Genomic DNA, 19,501 nt, shown 5'->3' with positions numbered 1-19,501 from the left:
AACCTGACTAGACTTAGTGAAATATCTGAATAATTATCAAAACCCAATGAATACAGGATATTCGTTCACATATGCAAAAAGACCAATTAGCACGTGTGCATTAGTCACAACTCTTGTTCACCAGTGAGATCCCCTTGGACTAGTGTGTTATGCATCCAGTCTTTCTTCACTGTTCATTGGCGTTCATTGATAACTTGCTATGTATAAAATAACCAGAGAGAGATGTTATGGGCAGTAATCAACACCTCCTAGGATTATTCCCCCAGAGAATAATGGAGAGCCAGAACTGATTACTGTAATGGACACCAGGGAATTATTTCATAAACAATAGAACTGGGAATTATATTTAATAGGGGGGGAGGGGTGCCCTAAAAAGTCCATACCTACCATTAGTCCACTTCTTTAGAAGAGAAAGGGTAATCAGGGTCGGGGGGAGGAAAGGGAACTTAAAGCTAATGCACACCTGGAAATGATTAAAGGCAGTCATTTCATACCAAACCACAAGAGCAAAGCTTATGCAGTTTATAATAACCATCTGACCAAGATTAGTTTACAGTATAAATGGTTCCTGAATATATTTTATTATTTATAATGTGGATTTTGTTTTTATATATACTCATTTATTCAGCTTGTATACTGGTGTTAGTTGTTTGTGCAAATATCTATCCTTCGTGAGTTCTGATGCTGCTGTCATGAGATAATTAAAGATTAATATTTACAAAGTCAAGTTTCTTGTGACATAATCTGCAATTTGATACTGTTATCATTACAATGGGTATATACTAGCCAATTACTAATTGTGTCTTATCTATAATAAGCTGACAAATGTGTCATAAGAATGAAAAATGCTGGAAAAACTCAGTAGGTAAGGCAGCATCCTCTCGGGTCATTGTCCTGAAATGATAACTCTTTTTCTCTCCACAGATGCTGCCCAGCTTGCTGAGTTTTTCCAGCATTTTTTGTTCTAATTTCAGATTTCCAGCATCCACAGTATTTTGCTTTTGTGACAAATGGGTCACTTTGACAATTCTGGATTAAGAAGCAATCTCTTTTAAGGTGCCATTTTTTTGATCAGTCTGTAGAATGACCATTTAATACAGGTTTCAGTGTTTCTGCTGACAGCATGTTATCCCACAAAAACCCCTTGTTGTGCAGATGCAGTCACAGATGGGAGTCTTGTACCTGCATGCATAGCAAATGAATTAGAATGACAATCTTCTTTATAAAGCATAAATATGTAATTTGTTCAGCTGCTGTAATTAAATATGTATGTGTGAAACATCTACCGTTCAGGTCATTACCAATGCGCCACACTGAATTAGAGAGCCCTGAGATAGAAATTTACTGTGAAATGTAGCAAGGGAATATAATTGGCAGTACTGAAGGAAAGCTGAGGCTTCTTGACTCTTTGCTAAATGTTCGACAAGTGGAGGTGTGAAATTGCAAACAGAGCAAAGAATTCAGTGGGAAAAACAAGCAATTGGAAGGTGTAATTTGAGAGGTCTATCCATCATTTTTGTTGAACATTTTACATTTATCTTTACCTGTAAATACATTATTTTATTTATCTCCATTTTCCTTCATCATACCCTGTGTAGCACTTAGAAAAAGTTCAAATGTGTTCTTAGTTATATTTCAAGTACTGTGAAAAATGAGTAAGTTGTTGGTCTGTGACCCTGCAGAATGATTTGTTGAAAGGCATGTTTTACATATTGGAATGGTATTGCTATTAAAATGATATTGGATGCTTCATTGCCTTACATGATTGGTGTGATTAACTTCAAGACATTCATTAGTGCAGACAATTCACATTAAGAGAAAGCAAATAAAAGGGCAGTTTCAGTTCAATTTTTAATCAAGAATTTATCTTTTCACTGTTACTAATTAATCCACAATTTAATACCAAGATATAACTTGCCATTAATACATTTATTTTCAATAGGTGATTATTAGATTAAGATTGCAGCTTAACGTAGAATTAGGGTTTATATCCAAATGCCAGTGGAATTAATTTTAAATATATTTAGATGTTTTCAACTTGATTAATGTGATATTGGAATACTCGTTGATCTCTTTTTCCCATAGCTGTATTTAAGGTAGTTTGGCGTGGAAAAGGCATCTGAACTGATTAGAAATCGAACATTTAGATTCCTACTGACACATTGAAGCCCTTTATTAAAGGGCTCAGATCACTATGTTGCAAAAATTTCAAGTACTTTGGTTCCTGAACGAGCCCAGTCCAAAATCACAAGTCCAAAAAGTTTGCCATTTTACTCACTGTATTGTATTTATGGTGAACCACATTCAGTAGTACAGACTTTATCTAGTGAGTACCTAAGCCACACAGGTCAGGATTGCTCTAGGTTTGATCTTCAGTCTGCCTGAGTTGACTGATTTTATCTGGGTTGGCATTAGGTATATCACTATTGGTCAAAGTGTGTCCAGAATTTGCTGGAGGGAGATTGGTGGAGTAAATCAGCTAGGGTTCTCTTTTCTGATCATAATGTAGCAACCACTAATGGAATTGTGAGAGTGGAATGTGAGTGAGGACAAGATGAGCTCAGCTATGATGCAGCACATGGTCACCCACTGGCATAGTTCACACATGAAGAATGACCACTTGAGTAAGATATCAGTGGCACTCATAGAACCACATCCCAAAAAGGAGGCAACGCCATTAGGAGGAAAGGGGAGGAACTAGTGAGAAAAACGTTCACAGAATTGTTGGGAAATTGTAGCAATCAATATAACTGCATTGTTGTTAAGTATTCATGTAAACTTGCTTACTTTTGCAGAATAACAACTCTGTTGGAAAGTGCACAAAAATACAATGGAATGCACTTAGAAAAAGAAAATGTAGACAGCTCAACGGATAGTCACAATCAAATATAAGAAAAATCAAGTTATTGTCATTTATTTTGGTCTAAAAGTCCCCATTGTATTTTGTCTGCCCAGGTTTGTCCTTTGAAAATAATAACCTGACTTATAGTAAAGTTAGCAGATGGATCAAGGCATCTAATTTTATAATGAATATTGTTTTACTGATGCTTCTTATAAAATTATGGCAGAATTAATCCAGCTGCTTTTTTTAACTGTAAACTAAAACATCCTGCCAAGATCTGAAGCATCAAGTTTTGATTATTTAGAAAAGAGATAACATTGTGGTTTTAAATGAAGTCACCTGCAGTTATATCTTATGGTTCCCAGAAGTTTGAAATAATCACACTATTTTCCACAGAAACAGGAGATGACACTGAATGTATTTCTCAGATCTAACTATGCTGCAGAATAATACATTGCTCCTTGGTACACCGACTGTAGTGCACTAGTGAGTGATGTGGTATTTTGGATATATATGTATACATGCGCATAACAATATAGTGCCCAACACTTTTGAATAATATAACAATATAACCTTTAATTATAATTAGTTGCTGCCACCCAATCTTTGTAACTTGCAAAATAAAAAGTCAGGTGTGGGATTTTGTAGCTGGAAATTAACTGCACTGCACTGGCCATTTCTTTACGCACTCCCTGAGAGGTCTGCTTTGGAACCCTGTATGTCTCTTCCCAAGAGAGCCCTGATCCAGACTCTAACTTTATGTAGCAGCACTTCCTCATGTAGCAGAAACTGGAATGAAGGATCTCTTTGGTCCTGCAATAGCCATACAGACATTTTTAAAGTAAAAATGTCTTTTGTGTAACCTAAACTATTGAGGTAGTAGTCCCTTAAAGTTGATGCAGACCTTTTAAATACTGTAGCAGGGCATTTTAACCCCTTCACCCCATCTCCAACAAGCATTCACCCAATAGGGTGCATTTCTAGCACCTGAAACTCATCCAAGTAATTCAAGACTGTTGTCCCCATCTCCTTTCATTAAACTGAGTGGCTGTGAATCATGTCCTGCATGCTTCCAATCAAGCCCACACCTAACTGTAACATCTAGTCTCCAGCATCCTCCCTCATTGGTCTGGGTTGCACTGTTAATGCTGTGGCATCTCCTTGATTCTCTCAGCACTACTGCTTAAACAAACAGGTTTTTCATTTGCTCCTACTGATGAACCAACTTTGCAGGGAGCTCAGACATCTGTTTGGGGATACACATAGAATAAAATATCAGTTGGCTGGTCCAAGATATCTTTGCAGCATATCTCGTGCTGCAAGAACATTTTAATCAAATTTTAATACCAAAAGACGTCTTAGCGGTTACATTGTAGCAGCATTTTCATCCACCTGAACATCAGTGAAGTTGTTGCCTTCAATGTATTATTGTTTTTGTTAGATAAGAAGCAGAAAGGTTAAGGCCTTGAAAACTTGGAGCTTATTTCTATTTTTGATGAGCATTGTGCAGGCTGTGGTTGATACACCTGTCCAATGTCCTCGGTAAAAGGCCTGTCTTTAATAGTCAGGCTTATTTGCATCAGATTGGTGAACTGCAATAGCTAGACCGGCGGATACAGCTATCTCATCAACCCGGGAAGGGGCAGGGCACAACATCTTGTGGTTTCTCCCTGGGAGTGGCAGGGACACAGAAGGACTTTCAGCAGGCCAAAGGATTTTAGTAGGGCCAGCAGGAATATTCATGCTGTTCCTGGCCACACAAAAATCATTCTGAAAACTTACCTGTGCTGTTCCTTTTAAGGACTGCTGTATACCCGATACCAATGTGTGGGGTCTGTGCAGCACATGCAGTGGCCATTAGTACCTGAAAATTGTATTTACATCTTATGTACATCATAGGAGACCAATTTGCATCCCTTAATGAGGCAGCTGCCCATTTCCAGAACGAGTGAGAAACGGCAGTGGGTGGATGGGGGCAGATGAAAGTTTACGATTCTCAAAGTGCTATTCCTATTTCGTCTTGGCAGAGCCAGTGAAAATCAGCACCCTAATCTTAGTTGAGGACATAAATGAAGCATTTCCTTATCAATGTTGTTGAAATTATTTTCTTTATCCTTCTTAAGAATCCAGTGAAGAATGGAGTTGTGAACTTGCACAGATTTCTACCTTCGCCAACCCAACAGCAGTCATTGCAGAACATAGGCCGATCTTTTAATTGATCCTTTTTATAGTTTCATATGTGATCATGTGATTTATAAAATGGTGAGCCTGGTTCAGAAGTCTCTTGCATACAGTAAACACTCTGCCTGTGGCTTCCACATTCGTCCAGGACTTTTGAAATATTTGCTGTTCTTTTTTGTGTGATGTGCTGTTTATTATACCTATTCCTTGATTAATTTAGGCACTTGCATGATTTTTTGTCTGGTCTGAACTAATTTTGGTGTATATGTCAGTTCATGCATTCTAAATTGTCGTTGTACCTCGACTGTCATGGTATAGCTGCATCTTCTCACAAAACACTGAAATGGCAATTAAGTTAATAATCTGCGTGAACAGCTGTACTTTAAAGTAATGTTATTGATTATTAATCACTGAGCTTTTGTATCAGGAAACATTTAAAACACTGAGCTAATAGCTATGTATTCTCTTCGATCAAAGACTTGCTGGCAACATTTAGTTTGATTCCTGCTGCATTTTTCCTAATGACAACTGCAAATTTGCACTGACCATTAGAGAAGTTACTTACAATTTGTATGACTGGCTGCAGTTTTACAGAGTTAGGACAGTAAGCTCTATTTTTTAAATTAATGCATATAAGAGGATGGTATATTGTAAATGACTAACTAGTCATTTTTTAAAGTAATATTAAAGATGAAGTCTGATCATTAGAAAATCTGTTTTGAGATTAGAAAATTAAAAATGCCAGGAATCACCTTTAACCTTTTGTACTTTTTCCTAAACATTGATTTTGGGGGGAAAAAGTGTTTAAATACACCGTACTGATTACATCTTCAGGGATTTGTCTTTAAGGAATTACTAAATCCTCTAGTGTGAGAGAACAGGATTAATTTGCACACAGTTGAAACAGATATTCACAACTCTGTGTAAATAATGATTATCTAATGTTAATTCAGCTCTCAGACACTGTCAGGCATAACAATTACTGCTGGGCACTCAGTAACTCTGATGATGGCATTATCCAGTTTAAACAATTCTTCAAATTTCTGAAGTAAGACATGTTCAGGCACATTTTAATAGATACAATGTTATGTTTTCCAACTGTTCAATATTTCCAGAGATGCTGATGACGAGATTCCCCCATCAAGGACTAGAGATTACAAAAACTGGAATCCTTCAACCAGGATTTGCTTTTAGACTGTTTTTGAATGAAAATTGACTTAATTCAGATTTATTCCAAAGCTTCCTTTGCACCTTGTTAAAGTTTTATCTGGTTTAATTACTTTGGATGAAGATTGCTGCTTTTAAGTCTTTTGAAGTTCCTTGGTTGCAGGAGACCATTCTTTCTGAGCCCCCAGGCCTACTGATGGACTGGTTCGGCTCACTCTTTTGTTATGGTCTCCAACCCAACACAGATGAAGGCTTTTACAGGAGCATGTGGCATGGCCGTGATGGGAAGCAACCTCTGAGGCATGCACATCTGCTACTCTATGAGCCAAGTAATATCCTCCAGTATCGCCAAGAGGCAGCTCTGTGTCTTTTGCAATGCAGTTAACATTGACCTGTCCAGGCAGCACCCCAAAATTTGCATTCCTTCATTCAGTGTTCCACATTGAATTAACCTCTCATGAAGCAGGAGAAGGTTTTTAGATGTTCCTGCAGCTGCCACTGTTATGAGGCTACCCTGCATTGAATTGACTCTTGGGTGATGGTGCATAACAGGACAATGAATTCCACTGCTATCACAGCCATTTGCCACACATTTTGGGAGAGGAAATGCAGAACTTTCATATTTGTCTGATCTTTTAAAATCCTTCTGTTCGTGGCAAGATCCTTCAGGTCATCTTTTGTTTGCTCAGTATACAGGAAACAAATAAAAACAGTAAATACTGGAAATACTGATCAGGTCAGGCAGTACCTGTGGAGAAAAACAGAGTTAATGTTTCAGGTCGATGACCCTTTATCAGTACTGAACAGGAAACTTACATGCCTTATGCCTATGCACAACTACATTAGGCTCCACTTTGGTGTCTGCATTGTCTGATTTCCTTGTGCTCTCTGTCTTACCATGAATCAATTCCTCAAGTACACTATCTATACCTTGTTGAGTGGGTGTCATTGACTCAATGAGTGCAAGGGAAAGGATGCCAGGATGTTTGTGTGATTACTGGTGTGGCCAGGGTTCAAGGGCACTGCAAGGTGTAGCTCTTCAGCATTTTCTTCACAGTGTCCTGGCAGCCTCTGGAGATAGTATCGTTAACTTTGGTATACTTGAACAGCCTACTTATCTTAATCAGCAACTCTTAAGTGAAGAGTGATAGCTGTTGAAAAGATTTAAGAATACATAGAAATATTGATTAAGAAAGGGTATACATTCTCTGATAGATAGAGAAGCCCACCAATCCCATCTTGCAAAGGCACAGTTGAAGGCAGTTATTGCCATTGTTTTCTCTTCTGTGCTTCTAAATGCTACATGCTGCTGCTCACTGACTTGGTATTTTTTCAGGATTGTGTGCTGACTTTTGCAGGTGTCATGTTCAGTTGAATGCTACTTTGTTATTAAAGGCAGCAATTCTTGCCTCATGACTGGCATTCAGCTCTTGCACCACGGGCAGAATTTTTCGCTCAGCATGCGGGCGTGCGCCCGACACGCTCGAGTGTAAAATAGCATGCGATGACGTTGGGCGAGCATCCCGATGTCGTCATGCACTCATGTGATGTTTCGGTCAGCAGGCAGGTATTAAACTCGGAACTGTGTCTGCCGACAATTAAGAGGGCTAGTAAGCCCATTAATGGAACAATTAACTGGGATTTTTCGCCGCCCTTCCAACCTTATGGTTGGCAGGCAGGCAAATCGGCCAGGCGGCCTTTGCATTTTTCAGGAAACCTCATCCAAGGGCAGGATGAGGTTCCCGTCATTAGATTAAAAAAAAAGAAAAATGTTTGGACAGAATGTTCATGTATATGTTCAGGTGACTGTTTCTGATGTGTGGGCATTTTTTCCCGGTTTTTAAAATCTTTATTTTGTGTATTTAAATTATTCAGTTCCCTGAGGCAGCTCCCTGCCTACAGAGAGCTGTCATTTCATGCTCTCCCACACTGCGCTAACTTCAGCGCACACCCTCCTCCCGCCCCCAACCCTGGCAGCACTGATAGTATCACCGCACGCTTCACGCTGGCTGGCCGTTAATTGGCCAGCCAGCGTGAAAGCGCAGTTGGGGGCCGTTTCCCAACCTCTCCCAGGCCTGCCAATTGCACCCGCCTCCCAGGCCTGTCAATTGTGCCTGCCAGCTGAGCTGAAAATTCAGCCCCTTGTCTAGTTCAAGATTGTGGCAAGGTCAGGAACCAATTATGTACTTGAAAGTTTGTCGGCTCCTGTCCAGGCTGGAGAATCATGTTCTGATTGCATTTGACCTTTTTTTTAAAAAAAGTCTCCAAACTGCAGGAAAATAACATTTCACCAGGCCATTTGTTTAACGCAGTTTTATATAGATCTCTTCAGTCTCTGAGCGTTCAGTATTACTTCTGCCTTAGCTGATAGGTGCAAAGTTGCTTCCTGCTTCACATATTTCACACTGATTCTGGTAGTTTGGTCCCAATGCACTAAGCACTGGGTTTTTTTTAGGTCAAACCAACATGGCAACATCACTGATTAGATGTGGTTTGTGGTGAAAGCAGATTCAACAGGAGGTAGGGACAGTCTGGTTAGCAGGTTTGCTGAAGATTTTCAATACAGAAGGGAAAAAAAATATAATATTGAAGAGATACAAAGGTCCCAGATTATGCTCAGCTGTTTGGGTTGAAATGATGAATGTCATCTTGACACGGTTTTGAAGCCCTTTAGCTGTATTCATTTACAAGAAAAACAATGGTATATAATAACTCAACATGATGATGTTTTCACTGTTAATATTCCACACTTTTTAACGAATCACTAAGCTGCTCAGGTTGTTTCTGCTCCTAACAACCTGCTGTATGAAATGAAACTGGAATCACCAACTTAATTTTTGCAGTACGTTTGGTGGTTCTGAATGCGAGGGTTTTTGCTTGTACAGTTTGGTTCAAATTAAAGAGTTAAAAATTCACTGCAGCCTCAGTGATCCTGCCGCATCTGGATTTGGGAATGAGCTAGTTCCATAAATGTAATACTTTATATCCCAGTTTAGAGGATCTTGTCAGGTTATTTTGTTTGGAAGTATTAACCATTACTCTGCTGCACAAGTTTCTACTGTATTCAGATTGGTTTTTAACCAGCTAAAGAGCATTGAACTGGATTTGAAAAAAATTCTGAAATTATGAATCCTGTGATCTGTGAATGCAATATAGCCACAAGCACCATTGTGACAACAGGAAATTTAGAAAAGCTCAATAGTGTAGAACACTCATTTTATTAATATTGTCAGATTCGGCCTAATCACCACCTTAGTCAAACTGTCTGCTTTTGTACTTCCCCTGGGAACCTACATCCTGAATGTTTCCTGGTGGAAATTGCTTGCGTAAAAGTGAGAAAATCTGACCACACTTTAGCTTTGAATCACACAACTGTATTAACAATGAAAGCCTTCTGCCTTATAAGTATGAATGCTATCTACAGTTTTCATTAAAGATTGAAAACTATGCTCTCACTCCTGACTTATACAGGTCATAGGAAGCTAGGGCACTTTATTATTTACCTGTACTCTGATTAGCCATTGCCTATAAAATTGCTACAGAAATGACCAGTCAGGACTGTGCGAGTTTAGGATTGAATTTTGAGAAAATAAATCTTTATATATATTTCAATGTTAATGAGCAAATTAAATCACTCAAAATACTTTTCGAAGAACTTCCATCTGCTACTTTTTTGTTAGCAGCTTAAAATTCTCATGACCAAAATAAGGCTAAAAAATTACATATTTCACAATACTATGATTAAATTTATGTATTGAATTTTATCTTTTGTGTCTTTTAATACCTTCATAAAGTTTTTCCTTTAAGTCCTCAGCTTTTTGGTTGGCAGTAATAACGCAGTGCTGTAACTCTTGCCCCGGAATCAGAAGTTCAGGATTCAAGTCTTCCTCCAGAGACGTGAGCACATAACCTAGGCTAACACTCCAGTGTAGTACTGACGAAGTTCTGCACTGTTGGAGGTGTTGTCTTTCGGGTGAGATATTAAATGTCTGCCCTCTTAGATAAAGGATCCTGTGACACTATTTGAAGAAAAGCAGGCAAGTTTCCAAGGTTTCATATCCAATTCATATCCCTCAACCAACATAATGCCCAGACAATCTGTTTTTAATTATCTTGTTATTTGTGGGAACTTGCTTTGTGCAAATTGGTTAACACATTTCCTATATTGCAACAGTGACTGCACTTTAAGAGTACTTGATTGGCTGTGAAGTGCTTTGGGATATCCTGAGGTCATGAAATAGCACAAGTCTTTCTTTTAGCAAAACAGCTAAATCCCAGCAGGCCATGCTCCTCAGTTGTGCCAAAGCTAAAGACCACCTACTGATGCACCAAAGTCAAGACTATTGCCTAGTGCAAATAGAGATTACAACCAACCCTAATGTTAAAATACCACTAGTGCAGTTAAATACCATGATTCCTACCAAAACTGTTAAATACCTAACTCCAACTGGTACAGTCTGAATATCTTGTTGGTTGTTCTCTTCTAAAAACTTATAAGGGGTAAAAAGTCAAAAATATAGGTAAAATAATTACACATTAAATAAAGACTGTTCATTTGTAGTTTCCACAGTGTAAGGAATAATTGTGAAATCCAATACTTGAAGCACTATCAAGAACCCTAGAATACCATTTAATAAACTGAAATTTGACATCCAGTCACTTTAAATCAGCAGTCACTTTGTTTATCCCCTATATGGCAGAAACATCCTCTATAATTATAAAACAATGCCAGTCTACAGCAGGACTTGGACAGCATCCAGCCTTAAGCTTACAAGTGTCAGGTAATGTTCACACTACATTAATGTCTGTCAGTGACAGTTCCAACAAAAAAAAAAGCCCAATCACTTCCCCCAGCCTTTAATGACACCACATGTACCAGGTTCCCCACCATCTACATGCTGGGGGTTACCAATGATCACACATTATTTGTCACAGTTATATTAACATCATGGCTACAAGATCAGGACAGCACCTACTCATTCTGTAATGAGTCGCTCACATGATCCCTCAAAACCTTTTTGCCATCGATATGTTCAAGTTAGGAATGTGATGGGTGTACCTGCAACAATACCCAAGAAGCACAACAGTATCTAGGAAGAGCAGCCCATTCGATTAGCACTCCTATCACTGAAATCAGTACCAACCCCCTCCATTGAAGCATTGTGGCTGCAGTATATACTATCTGCAGGACATACTGTAGAAATTTCCCAAGCTGTGCCATCAAGAGGAGCAATGTCATGGGAATACCATCGCTTACATGTTCCCTTTCAAGTCACACAGCATCCAAACATGGACATATACCACCATCCGTTCACCATTGTTGGGTCAAAATCCTGGAATTCGTTACCTAATTATATCATGGGAGCACCAACTCTAAAAGGGTTGCAGCGTTTAAAGGTGCAGACTCTTTTAGAGCATTTAGGAATGACTGCAGATATTATGTGGAGAGTGAAAGTTGAGAGGATATTCACTTTCATAGGTACATCAGAATCAAGCCCATGACCTAATATACTTACTTAATGAAGGGATCATTGGATAGCATTGAGGGACTAAAACAGACTTTATTTTTCTGTTTTTCCCACCTGCTCAACTGTAAGAGGCGCGCAGTCACAGAGGGAAGACTTTGGCCTGAGTGAGACAGAGACTGAGTGAGTGTATTTGGGAATTTGGTTCAAAGTGGGAATTTGGTGCATAGGGGGAAAGAGGTGCTTTAGGTGAGGTTTTACTGCAAGAAGTAAAGTGTGCTGATTGGGGAGTTCGGTGAAGGATGGGGAGAAGGTGCTTTTCTTTTCTTCTACTCTTTTTCAGCCTCCAGTATTTGATTTCCACTATGGTGCTGCAGAATAGCAGATAAACCAATAACTAGTATTATTAGTTTTATCAGTATTGTGTAAGTACTGTATTGTTTTATCAGTATTGTAAAGTTTACTGGCAGTGCCAAAACCTGTTGGGAAGTGTAAGCTTTATTGATTATAATTAATTAATCAGCAATTAATTAACACATATTGGAGATGGCAGGGCAGGTGATGTGCTGCAATTGCAGGATATGGGAGCTTCTGGATACTGGTGTGATCCAGGGCAAGCACATCTGCAGTAAGTGTTTGCAGCTGCGGGAACTTCGGCTCTGAATTATTGAGCTGGAGGCCGAGCTGCAGACACTGTGGCATATCAGGGAGGGGGAAAGTTACCTGGACACTTTATTCCAGGAGATGGTTACACCCCTTAGAATGGAGTCAGCTGATTTGGTCAGTGGTCAAGAACAGGAGGGTGTGACTGCAAGTGAGGCAGGTAGGGGGAATCCATGGACAGGAGTGAAGGAGCCTCGGCCCTTGCAATTGTCCAACAGGTTTGAAGTTTTTTCAGCTTGTTTGGATGAGAGTGGGGGCTTCAGGGTGGATGAGCTGACTGGCCAAGGCACCATGGTACAAGAAGCCATTCAAGCAGGGGCAGTTACAAGGATGTATTGGTAGTAGGGGACAGTATGGTCAGAAGGATTGACAGTGTTCTCTGCAGCAAAGAGCGTGAGTGCAGACGGCTGTGTTGCCTACCCAGTGCCAGGGCTCAGGACATCTGGCCGGGGCTGGAGAGGAACTTGCAGTGGAAGGGGGAGGACCCAGTCGTCATGGTCCATGTTGGTACCACTGATATAGGCAGGACAAAGAAGGAGGTTCTGCATAGTCAGTATGAGGAGCATGGCACCAAATTAAGAAGTAGAACCTCAAAGGTCATAAACTCTGGATTATTACCTGAGCCATGTGCAAATTGGCATAGGACAAATCAGATTAGGGAGATGAATGTGTGGCTCAAAGACTGGTGTGGGAGAAGTGGGTTTCAGTTCATGGGGCACTGGCACCAATAATGGGGAAAGTGGGATCTGTACCATTGGGAAGGTCCACACCTGGACCGTGCCGGAACTGGTGTTCTTGCGAGCCCCATGACTAGGGAAGTAGAGAGGGTCTTAAACTAAGTAGTGGGGGCAAGGGTACAAATTTGGGAAGATGTGATAAATCAAAGATTAGGGACAAGGCAAAAGAGAAAGGTAATATTACAGGAAATTAAAAACAGACAGTGAGAGGAAGCGATGGAGAGTACAAATCTAACAGTAAATCAACACATGAGACTAGAGGTTATAAAAGAATAAAGGAATAAAACTAAAGGCTCTATATCTGAATGCACAAAGCATTCGAAACAAAACAGATGAACTGAGAGTGCACATAGAAATAAATAAGTATGAATTGATAACATTACAGAGACATGGCTGCAGGATGCATAGATTGGGACCTGAATGTTAAAGGGTATGGGACATTTAGGAAGGACAGGAAATGAGGAAAAGGTGGAGGGGTGGCCCTGTAGTTAATGATGGTATTAGCACAATAGAGAGGGATGACCTAATTTCAGGAAACCAGGTTGTGGAAACAGTTTGGGTAGAGATGTGAAATGGTAAAGGCAAGAAGTCACTTGTGAGAGTTGTATACAGGCCCCCTAACAGCAACCACATGGTAGAATGGAGCATAAAGGGAGTTTGTCAGAATGGCACAATGATAATCATGGGAGATTTTAATCTACATATAGACTAGAAAAGTCAGATGGGCAAAGGTAGCCTACTTGAGGAGCTCATAGAATGTTTCCAGGATAGTTTCTTAGAATAGCATGTTCTGGAGCCAACTAGAGAGCAGGCTATGATAGACCTGGTACTGTGCAATGAGATAGGATTAATTAATGATCTCTGAGTGAAGGTGCCCTGAGGTAGCAGCGACCATAGTATGCCTGAATTTTACATTCAGTTTGAGGGACAGAGGAGTGGGTCCGAGACTATGTTTTTAAACTTAAATAAGTAAGTTAACTTAACTTAACTTAAATAAGTTTTTAAACTTAAATAAGCAGGAGGAGCAGCAACATTACCACTCCGGCTTGATAGGCAATGGCAGTGGTTATCAGTGCCAGTGTTGCACAGAAGAGATTGGTCGTCCATTACAGATAGACGATAAATGATTTTGTCCATGCAGCCAGCGTATGGCAACCATCTCATCACTTTAAATTTGCACACTCAAGCCCATCACACATTCACTGGCATCTCACGCACTGCCAGCTCAAGGGACATTACTACCCATTCTCACACCCACACTCTCACATGTCCATCTGGCCTCATCTCCTCTGGAAACTGCCTCCTCAGTCCTCACCACCTTGAGGCCACTTGTACAGATCAACATGTGCCCCCCAACACACCCTGGGATACCCTTGTTCCCCAGTACAGCTCTCGTCTTGCAGCCTCTTCTCTTGCCTGAGGCCACTTCTTCCCCTTCCCCAAGCAAGACCTTGCCCTGCAGCCATTGAAAAGCCATCCACATACGGCTAACTTGGTAGGTAGAGATCTACCCATGAGCCCTCTTAAAAGTGCTGTGGTGCTGTCTGTGAAGCCTGGCACTGATGACTCCAAGTGCTGACCGAAGCAAGGTAGGCAAACAAACCTTGAAGTCCCAAGCAAAGTGCAGCCCGCCAAGTGTATGCCTTATATATGCTGTTGTGAAACACGTCAGCATGTTTTCCCGCTGATGTGGGCAGACAATCCAGAGGGGGAGGTGGGGGGGAGAATAAGTCCAATGGGCTGGCCTTTTAATGATATGCTGATGTATTGCAATTAGGTTCCCAACGTCCAATGGTGGGGAACGTGACCTGCCATCAGTGGGCGGAGCGGATGAGCACAAACTAGTTTCACAACGTCATGAAACAGATTTTTGGCCTTCTTGCCATATTGTCCACTTATGCCATCGAACACGCCCGACGCCAGTGGGCACGGAAAATCCCGCCGGAAAAACAGAGTTTCTATAAATATTATAAAAAGAAACGAGTTAACAAAGTGAGTGTTGGTCCTAGAGAAAGTGAATCTAGAGAATTGGTAATGGAAAACAAGGAAATGGCAGATGAGTGGAACAAGTACTTTGCATCAGTCTTCACTATAAAGGATACAAGTAACATGCCAGAAGCAGCAATAAATCAAGAAATGGAAGGGAGGGAGGAACTCAGGAAAATTACAATCAACAGAGAAGTGGCACCGAGTAAATTGTTGGAGCTACAGCTGACAAGTGCCCAGGTCCTTATGGATTTCATCCTAGGGTCTTAAAAGAAGTGGCTAGTGAGATAGTTGATGCATTGGTTTTAATTTTCCGAAACTCCCTAGATTCAGGAAAGGTTCCATTAGATTGGAAGATAGCAAATGTAACTCCATTATTCAAAAAGGGAGGGAGACAGAAAGTGGGAAACTACAGGCCAGTTAGCTTAACATCTGTCATAGGGAAAATATTAGGATCTATTATTAAAGAAGCTATAGCAGGGCACTTGGATAAGGTCAAAGTCATCAGCCAGAGTCAACATAGCTTTGTGAAAGGGAAATTGTGTTTAACCAAGTTATTGGAGTTCTCTCAGGAAGTAGCATGTGCTGCAGTTAAAGGGGAACCGGTGGATGTACTTCACTTAGATTTTCAGATGGCATTTGATCAAGTACCACATCAAAGGTTATTGCGGAAAATAAAAGCTCATGATATAGGGGTAGCATTTTGAGACAGATAGAAGATTGGCTGGCTCAAGGAAGCAGAGATTGGGCATAAATGGATCTTTTTCAGGTTGGCAAGGTGTAATGAGTGGTGTGCCACAGGATCAGTGCTGGGACCTCAACTGTTTACAATTTATATAAATGACTTGGATGAAGGAATGGATGGAATGGTTGCCAAATTTGCTGATGACACAAAGATAGGTAGGAAAGTAATTTGTGAAGAGGACATAAGGAAGCTACAAAAATATATAGATAGATTAAGTAAGTGGGCAAAGGTCTGGCAAATGGAGTATAATGTGGGAACATTTAAAATTGTCCATTTTGACAGGAAGAATAAAAGAAAAGCATATTTAAATGGTGAGAAATTGCAGAGACCTGAGACTCAGAGAGGTCTGGGTGTCGTAGTGCATGAATCGCAAAAGGCTAGTATGCAGGTACAGCAAGTAATTAGGCAAACTAATAGAATGTTATCATTTATTGTGAGGGGAATTGAATACAAAATTAGGGAAGCTATGCTTCAATTATACATAGCACTAGTGAGACCACATCTGGAGTACTGTGTGCAGTATTGGTCACCTTATTTAAGGAAGGATGTAAATGCGTTGGAAGCAGTTCAGAGAAGGTTTACCAAACAAATACCTGGAATGGGTGGGTTGTCTTATGAAGTAAGGCTGGACAGGCTAGGCTTATATCCACTGAAGTTTAGAAGAGTAAGAGACGACTTGATTGAAACACATAAGATCCTGACAACTCCATAACTTGACAGGGCGGATGTGGAGAGGATGTTTCCTCTTGTGGGTGAATCTAGAACTAGGAGGTCACTGTTTAAAAATAAGGGGTCATCCATTTAAAACAGAGATGAGGCAAAATTTTTTCTCTCAGCGGGTCGTGAGTCTTTGGAACTCTCTTCCTGAAAAGGCGGTGGAAACAGAGTCTTTGAATATTTTTAGGGCAGAGGTGAATATATTCTTGGTAAGCAAGGAGGTGATAGGTTATCGGGGGTAGGCAGGATGCAGATTTGAGGTTACTATTAGATCAGCCATGATATTAAATGGCGGAGCAGGCTCGAGGGGCCGAATGGCCTACTCCTGCTCCTCGTTTGTATGTTCGTATGAATAAACTCTGAGTCATTATTTAAAGGGACATTGATGATTGGCAGTGGTTCAAATCAAAGTGACGAGGGTAATTCTGCGACATAGAACTCTGAATTATGAGGAGAGACTTGCAAAGCTGAATTTGTTTTCTTTAGAAAAAAAGATTGAGGCTTGATATGTTCCAGAGCTTAAAAATACTGCCAAGTCTAGATGATGTAGATGTAAATCAGCCATTTAACTTAGATTGTGAGCACAGAGAAAGAGTGCACTGGATTAAAATCAAGAGCATTCAAACAAGATTGGAGATTGGAAAATATATTTTCCAATAGAGTTGTGAAAATTTAACATTGATTACCAGAAAAAGTATTTAATGCTATTGATTAATTTCTGGTTATGAGTCAGATTGGAAATTATAGCCATATGTATAAACTGAGAGGACCAAATACTCTATCAGCCATAATGGTACTCCGCTGCCTCTGGCTATGTTGTCTGTGGACACAACATTGGTGATGAATGATTGGCGATGGGTGAATATTCTGGGATTTTGTTTAGTTACATTTTTGGAGCAGGGTTATTTTGCAGGATTTTCCCTTATTACACTAAATAAAAAGGATAGATGCTATGATGGTCTGTGGAAATAGTAGGGGCCAAATTGCTTTGTATTGTTCTCATGTTTTCATGTGTTTTTGTGTAATGCAATGCATGGACTTTCCACTGCATTCCTAACTTCACAAACTTTTATAAATTCCTCAAGAACCATTTGATGATGCCTTTTCTCCCCTCGCCCTCACTATTGCCAACACTGATAATATGGTTCTAGGCTATTATTTTAATGGTTGAGTTATGGGGATACAATGGTGAGTAAAAATAAATCTCTGCTTTTCTAGTGTATCATGCATATTAAAACAATAGTATAAAATTAATAAACCATTAATAGAGTTAGATGAAGAAGGGTGGGAGGAGGCTTGTGTGGGACAGAAACACAGGCATGGACCTGTTGGGCCATATGGCCTGTAGAGTTTTGTGTTGTAAAGGCTATGCCACATTGTGAAATCATGAGAGTCATTAGTGCTGTTTCTTCAGCTTCTAACTAACTTCTGATCAAGTTGCTGGATAGATGGAGAAGCAACTTGAACATTTTAATGCTGAGACTTTAAAGACTAGAAGTGAGGCCATGCAATTGTTTATGAACAGTGAATGCATTTGTGTCAATTATATTGTCATTCTTTTAAGCGGATTAATATTTCTGTTAACATAGTGGAACTTGATGTCAATGCATTAAGGATTTATACGATAATGTTGCAAACATAACTTCTAGGCATAAGTCAAGGTGTTTTGGAAAATTTTGAAGCACTGAAGAGAAAAAACCACGGTAAACTTTCCCCTTTGCTACTTGGATGATAGTCTGTCAGAATAGATTGCCTGCTTATTGTAGAACTCACGTGATCCTCATTCCCATTGAGGCCTGGATTGACCAGAGTAGAGATAATTTTGATCGATCAGTTGATGTCCTTGGATTTGGAAACAGTTGGAACCCATGAGTACCAGAAATGTTCTCCTGTTTACCACGCAGTTGCAGTAGAGTCAGAAATTCACATTTGTTGTAAATCTGCAACAGAGGGGTATTAAATTGTCACTTATAACCAGCACAGCGTTATTGATTACAATCGAAATGGCGACTCCCAGCACATGACCTTGTACTGGCTCTGATTTGGGAAGTGTGTAGACATTTGCAATCAGCTGGTGTACATGTTGGAGGCAAATTTCCTGTTTTTAGTGCAAAATGCAAATGTACTGCATCCTTCAGACCTGTAATTGACACCACTTTGCACACAACTTAAAAATCCTAAGCAAACTCATTTGATTCAGGGTCACCATAACATGAACTGAATGTGACCTCTGTGAGGGATGTTGTACGAACAGGATGTAGCAGTTACACTATTCTAAACTGCATAGAGTCTTACCCTTATCTCACAGTGAGCGTCCAGTGAGTCCTGCCAGAGCCACTGTAGCTACAAGTGTAAACAAAGCATGATTCCCCTGATTATTCTTTATATTGTGTCCTGATAATCTGCTTTTCCAATTCACAGTAACTGACCTGTGTGGGTTCATCTTGAAATGTATTATAATCCTAAAGGGTTAAGTGTTTTTACTCATAATTCTGCCCACAAAGACTGTGACCACATAACCATGTGCAAGCTAAGAAAGGACTGCAATAAAAATAGACTGCATATTTGTAGGTTAGGCATTAACTGTGGGAAGGCTTCTTGTTAGAAAGATTAACCACTAATAACAGGGTGGGAGCACCTTGTGACTGGTGGCTAAGTCATTCAACAGCAAAAGCCTGTCACAGGCTCACAAATCAGTGCTGATTGTTTATCTGTCAGTTGCCCTGGCTGGGCTACTTTCTCTTGCTCCTTACTTCACTGTTGTGTCTGGCAGCCACTTATGGGCTGTCTGAACTTCAGCCAGAGACAAATATTTGCGTATAAAGATGTGCGTTTTTCGACTGGTCATGTCTGTGTTGAGTGAATGTGGTTTTGAGCCAAGGTAGATATGCCCTTTTAAAAAAAAAACTCATGAGTGCCGATGGTTTCATATATTAGACAAAATTCAGGTCTCTTGCACACTAAATGGCAGACAGTTAAAATGATTTGAGTTCACAGT

The 19,501-nt window shown here is 40.0% G+C and overlaps 1 protein-coding gene across 16 annotated transcripts in view; it reads left to right on the top strand.

The window, feature by feature from the left end:
• Positions 1 to 19,501, top strand: part of nfia (nuclear factor I/A) — an 801,190-nt gene that overhangs the window by 408,081 nt on the left and 373,608 nt on the right. The gene's annotated exons all lie outside the window — the stretch shown is intronic.

The sequence above is a fragment of the Cetorhinus maximus genome, chromosome 17 (assembly GCF_964194155.1).
Source record: "Cetorhinus maximus chromosome 17, sCetMax3.hap1.1, whole genome shotgun sequence".
Lineage (NCBI taxonomy): Eukaryota > Metazoa > Chordata > Chondrichthyes > Lamniformes > Cetorhinidae > Cetorhinus > Cetorhinus maximus.
This window is presented reverse-complemented; position numbering and strand designations above follow the sequence as displayed.